Below are 6119 nucleotides of genomic sequence, written 5' to 3' on the forward strand. Positions count from 1 at the left end.
ATTCCAAATTATCACATTTCTATACAAACACAATTTAATATATATATTTATCTTATCTGTTCAACTTCATATCCTTTCCGAACTTCTCTTTACTGCTCCCTTTCCTTCTGTTTAATTGTATTTCTTTTGCCTTAAATTATATATATTCATTATATATAGTTTCATTAATTCTCTTCCAACATCCTTTCAAACATAAACAAACATTACACAAAACATAAATACATAAAACTTCTTACCCCGGGTTAAATCTTTTTGTACAGACATAAATCAAATTCGTGCTCACATAATATACTATTTCATATCTTATTTAACATTCTATATTTTCTATATATTTTCTCTCTCCTATTCATTCTTTTAATTCTATTTTATTTATTTCATCTCAATTTAAATAATTATACTTGCATCTTTTGTCCGTTCTCTTTCAATCATCTATTTTCCTTTCTTTCTAATACAATATTTCTCCTGTAGCCACTGGTTGAAGTATGACAACTTTTTATCTTTCCCCTAAATTTTACACTTAAAATAATACATACTTTCCATACTGATTCTGCTTCGTACATTCTAAGTACTACATTTCAAAATAATAAAACAAGCAAATAATATTAAATTTAGTAAGTAATAATAAAACTGAGAAAAAAGGAATATTGAGTTTATAATATAATAAGAGCAATATTTCATAGTAAATTAAACTCTATTATCAAATCTTAAACATTTTCATAGCTTCCCTTTAATGCATTATTAATTCATGTAATATTTTAATTTTCTAGTTCAATTTCAAATACTAATATCTACCATACAATCTTATGTACTTTTGCAGAATCATTTTTATAAAATTATATCTTACCCCTCATCTCTGAAAAAAACCTGTTTTTTAACATCTTGTTTAAAGCTTTTATGACTTCTCTTTCCTTTTTCCCTTCCTTTCTTATCAATTCTAGCTTTTTGACCCCCCCCCCATCTCTCAAGTTTCACTCTATCTTCCCTCTCTGTTGTATTTCTCTTTTCTGTTGCTTTCTGACATCATATTGATTTTTCATCTTATTTTTCTTTTTCTTGGTTGCTTTTTTAAGTCCTGAATTCACAATTTCGTTACCCCCCTTACGTTTTTCTTCCTCCACTAAAAGTATTTGTCCATTAAAGATGGCTTCTTCTTCTTGGTCCCAGTCTTCCTGTCGCTGTTGTATTTCTTGATAGGTAGAAATCGCCATTTCTAAAAAGTGGAAAATAGATCCAGAAGAGCCCATGCCTTCCTGTTCCTCTTCTTTCAATTTTTGAAATTCCATTTGTAAATCTTCAAAAGATAATGCCATTTTTTCCCTTTTTTTAAAACAACCCAAATATCTTTAATCTTTCAAAAAATAGTTCACAAAAATCCCAGTCACAAAGCAAACCAAATCAAAGCAGACAGCCTCCATTTGCCTAAATGTAGAACTTTACTTTTATATCCATTTCATTTTGTTAGACAGAGACCAGTCTAACAAGGTCTGTTGAGATCCATCTGGATCTTGAGCCTGTCTCCTGGAGTGTTGGCAATTACTGCCAGCTTGGTGTAGTCTGCAAATTTGATGAGTTCCCTTCTATTCCCTCATTTAAATTGTTTATTAAGACATTGAAGAGTACAGTGCCTAAAATAGAACCTTGGGGTACCCCATTGCTTACTTCTCTCCATGTTCCATTAAGGACTACACATTGAGTACAGTTCGTCATCCAGTAGGTTGAGATCTATTTTGTCAAATGCTTACTGAAATCCAAGTAAACTATGTCCACGGCATTTTACTGGTCCACTAATTTAGTCACTTTGTCAAATAATGAAATAAAATTTGTTTGGCATGATCTGTTTTTTACAAATGAATGTTGGCTACTGGTTATGTTAGAAAATCTTGTTTTATTCAATAGAAAAGGTGTTTAATTTCATAGAACTAGTAGCAGAGATTATATAGCTATGAAAATCTTTTATTTCTTTCCCCATACCTCTCAGGCATTCAGGCATTTCCAAAGTGTGCATTATGTAAACCTGCATATCCTGGCCTTTTATTGATTTGGTTTGGTATAGCTTTCTAATCAAATACAGTTTATTGCTGAGATTAACTCTTTCGTGCACCTTTTATAATCCTTCCCACATTTCTTTAGCAGTTTTACATTTACATATATGTATGATTTGATCATCTTCTATGCTAAGAGAAATTTTGCTCTGAGTTTTCTGATTTTCTCTATCCACTCATCTCAAGGGTATTCTGGCCTAGCTTCAATTTATACATTTCCACGTATCTATCACTATTAGCAGCATTTTCATCTTGAATTTCCAAGACGGGCAGTTCTGGTTTATCAGATTTGCAAATGAAATATTTGTTGCAGCTGTGTTACTATTTCCTTTATTCTGCTGCTGTCCTCTTTCTGTTGCTGTATCTTGCACTTATTTGCTGTAGTTGGGCTATGCCTAGTTTTCTCTGTTCTGTGCTGAACTTTGTATTTATCCTCTAATCTGGATTTATTGCTAGGTTTATACTGAGTTCTCCTTTGGGTACTGGGTTTGTACTGGTTTATCTCTAGGTACTGGATTTATTTATGCTGTTACTGCATGCTTGAATGCAGTCTCTGGGTTGAAGCTGGGCCCATTACCTATTAGAAAATCCCATCTTACTCTATAGAAATTCTGTTTTATTCTACAGAAATGGCAGCAGAGGATTGTTATATAGCTATCAGATTAAATAAAATATACAAGGTACAGTCACCATGAGACTTGTGGCTTGACTTTTAACTGTCATAGGAAACTCTCTTTAGAACGTAAAGCAGGGGTGTCAAACTCAAGGCCCACTGGCCAGATGTGACCCGTGATGTGTTTAGATATGGTCTGCAGGGCTGGCCTGAAATTAGTAAAGGACCAGTCCACATTGCCTTTGCCAGCGAAAACGAGCTCTGCAGTTGGCTTTCCAAGAAACAGGCATGGCAGTGGCAGCACCAGGCAGCGGAGGGGGGGGGGGGAGTCACATGATACGGATCACCAATCATGCCTGCTTCATCCCATGTGGCTGGAAGAGGGCAGGTGGCTGCCTGGTGCATCCAGCATGCCAGATTGCATGCCTCTCCCCTGTGCCTCTGCCTCTAGCTATTGCTGCCACTGGTAATTTTGGTTCCCTTGCAGGTCTTTCCCTTGGCCCACATGTGGAGTGTGTTCCCTCAGGCACTGGACACATCTCGGCACTGCTGTGGGCTGCTGTCACCACCGAGGCTGCCAGCAGCTTGAACAGGTCCATTAGGCCACTGCTGTCGCAACCCACAGCACCAGGCCCACCCAGCATGGAGACAAAATGACCAGCTAGAAAGCCCTGGTAGAGGTGCTGGAGCATGCCCAGGCCCAGTAGGCAAAAAGCTGGAGGCTTGTCCCACAGGAGGTGAAGTGAGATGATGCAGGGGTAGGGTGGGGGTTGTGCAGCCACTAAGTGACGCAAGGGTGGAGTGACTAGTGCCGGGAACTGTTAGCCATTGCTCGCTCGTCATCCTTTGTGCATGGGGGCAGATGTTTTCCAGACTCTCAGATGGAGCACTCTGCAACTCGAGCCACTTCACCAGGCTCACCGTCCTAGCAGCACGCACAAGGGAATCAGCAGGTGGGGGAGAGGCATATGATGCAGACTGCTGGACGTGCTTACGTTGTCTCACTGTTTTGTCTTGGGGCTGGCAAGCAGGTCACTGGAGAGCAGGTTGCCCCCTTGCAGTCTTGTCCTTGGCCTGCAGGTGGAGCACGTTCTCTTCACACACCTGATGCATCTCACCTTGCCACAGCCTAAAGGAAGTGAAATGGCCAGGTAGAAAGGCCATGAGCAGGGAAAGCCAGGTGCCCATCAGTGCCATGGCTGCCCAGGCCCAGCAGAGATGAGGGGGAGGCATATGATCCTGGTTGGGCCTGGGGGTGTGGTGGGTGGTGGCGGCAATGGGTCTTCCAGGTTACAGCACACAGCGGGGCCGAGATGTATCAGGTGCATGAGGGGAACATGTTCCACATGCACGGCAAGACCCACAAGGGGTCTGAGATGACCAGCAGCGACCGGCTCTCCAGCTTCAAGCCAAGACAGACAGTGGGTCAGCGTAAGTGCATCCAGCAATCTGCATCACATGCCTCTCCCCATCTCTGCCAGCTGCTGATGCCACTGCCATGCTTTATGGCATGCTTTATGGCGAGCCCAGTGGAATGGGCTCTGGAGTTGCACAGTGCACCATCTGAGGGGCTGGAAAACATCTGCCCCCACGGACAAAGGTTGATGAACAAGTGATGGCTGACGGTGTCCAGCAGCAGCCACTCCACCCTTTGCATCTCCTAGCAGCAGCAGCACCTCTAGCCCACACCCTTGCATCACCTTACCTCACCTCCGGTGGGACAAGCCTCCCACCCACCAGAGACCCCTGGATTCCCTTCCCAACACCACACGAGTAATATTGAGCTGGCTATGCTCCTTGAACCACGCCCAATTGGCTGTGACCACGCCAGCCATGTCCCCCACACCTCAAACCCCCAAAGACAACCACAATGCTGATGATGCCTGCAATGCAATCAAGTTTGATACCCCTGCAACAGAGGAAATGCTTTATTAAATTTGTCATGCCCCTGTCGGAATCTGATTCCGAGGGGGAGGCCGAACAGCTGACAGGCAGTGGCTCCACTGGCTATGGAAGAAACTGGGAAAGGGCATAGTCTGGCTGGGCAGAGCAAGGGATAGAACAAGACAGAGGGAATTCAGAGGAAGATCCAGGCCACATCCTAGGACACGCAGAGAGGAACAGATAAGGGAGCTACATGAGTTACATGGCTTATGGGGGAGGAAAGGGCCCTGATTCCCTTCATTAGATGCAGATGGGAAAGACAGTGTTTAAAAAGGGAGTTTGTACACAGCAACTTGATCAGATAGTTTACAAGTCAAATACATTCAAATTAGAGTTTATCTCACTGAGGCTCATAATTTAATGCAATAATTTAAAAGCAAATGGTAAATTCCTTTGCCAAAACCCAGTTGCAGTTAACAAATACATTTATATAGAATAAAAATTATATAGCTCTTTGACTCATTGCTGTTAAACTATAGTATTTAACAGAATAGAATAACAGAATAGTTGGAAGGAACCTTGGAGGTCTTCTAATCAAACTCTCTGCTCAGGCAGGAAACCATATACCATATTTCAGACAAGTGGTTGCCCAATCTTTTCTTAAAATCTGTCAGTGTTGGAGTATCACAACACGTAACTTCTGGAGGCAAGTTGTTCCACTGATTAATTGTTCTGTCAGGAAATTTTTCCTTAGTTCTAGATTGCTTCTCTCCTTGATTAGTTTCCATTTTGTAGCCATCCCTCCTCCCCTCCACATTTTAAGTTCTACTCAATGTAATGTGGAAAAAATTAAGACATAATTGGAATGAAAATAAATGCAAATAAAATATTGGATCTTGGAGAAGTTTGTATTTTTGCAGAACAACTGCACAATAAAGAACTGGGACACAAGTGGCATCTGCAAATCAAACCATTTGTGTGAAAATTTGGGTGAAATAAGTTTAAATTAATTCTAATAGGACTCAAAGTCCTATTTCTAAAAAGATCCAATTTAGAAATCCAATATAGAAAGGAATTATTTCAAAGAGATATATCTTTACTATCAGCAAGAGGTGTTTACAAGTGTTGACAAACTTAATCAGCATTTATTTCCTGAAATCATGTTAAGCTTATTGGGCAGATGTTATAAGTGATGAAGACAAGGGGCTGGGGCAAAAATCATGGCAGAAAAAAGAGGCTATAACCATCAGAACTCTGTAGATCCAATCTGCTACCCTGCTAGAAAAGTGTAACAACTTTTAAGAATCCAATCTAACTGAAGATTTTGGATTAGAAAATATCAATTCACTGCCTTTTTGTGCTGGGAGAAAAATACAGTATGATTCAAATGAAAAGTATGAAAAGTTTGAACGGTTAATAAATGAACTGTAAGTCAAGGACTATCTGTACTTAGTTAAGCTGTGAAATTTTGCTACTATAAGTATATGTTGAGTAACTATTCCAAGATACTTTCCCACAAGTCTGAATCAGTATCTTTATCTAACTATGTAGTTAATTTTTGTTTCCATGTGTTGTGAACT

At 40.4% G+C, this 6119-nt stretch overlaps 1 protein-coding gene across 6 annotated transcripts in view; it reads left to right on the forward strand.

Annotated features, from left to right (window-relative positions):
• The window catches only part of PDCD6 (programmed cell death 6), a 59750-nt gene that overhangs the window by 36606 nt on the left and 17025 nt on the right, over positions 1-6119 (forward strand). The gene's annotated exons all lie outside the window — the stretch shown is intronic.

This window comes from Notechis scutatus, chromosome Z (assembly GCF_049901735.1).
Source record: "Notechis scutatus isolate UNSWTSFEM ecotype Mainland chromosome Z, rNotScu1.2, whole genome shotgun sequence".
In the NCBI taxonomy this organism is placed as follows: Eukaryota; Metazoa; Chordata; class Lepidosauria; order Squamata; family Elapidae; genus Notechis; species Notechis scutatus.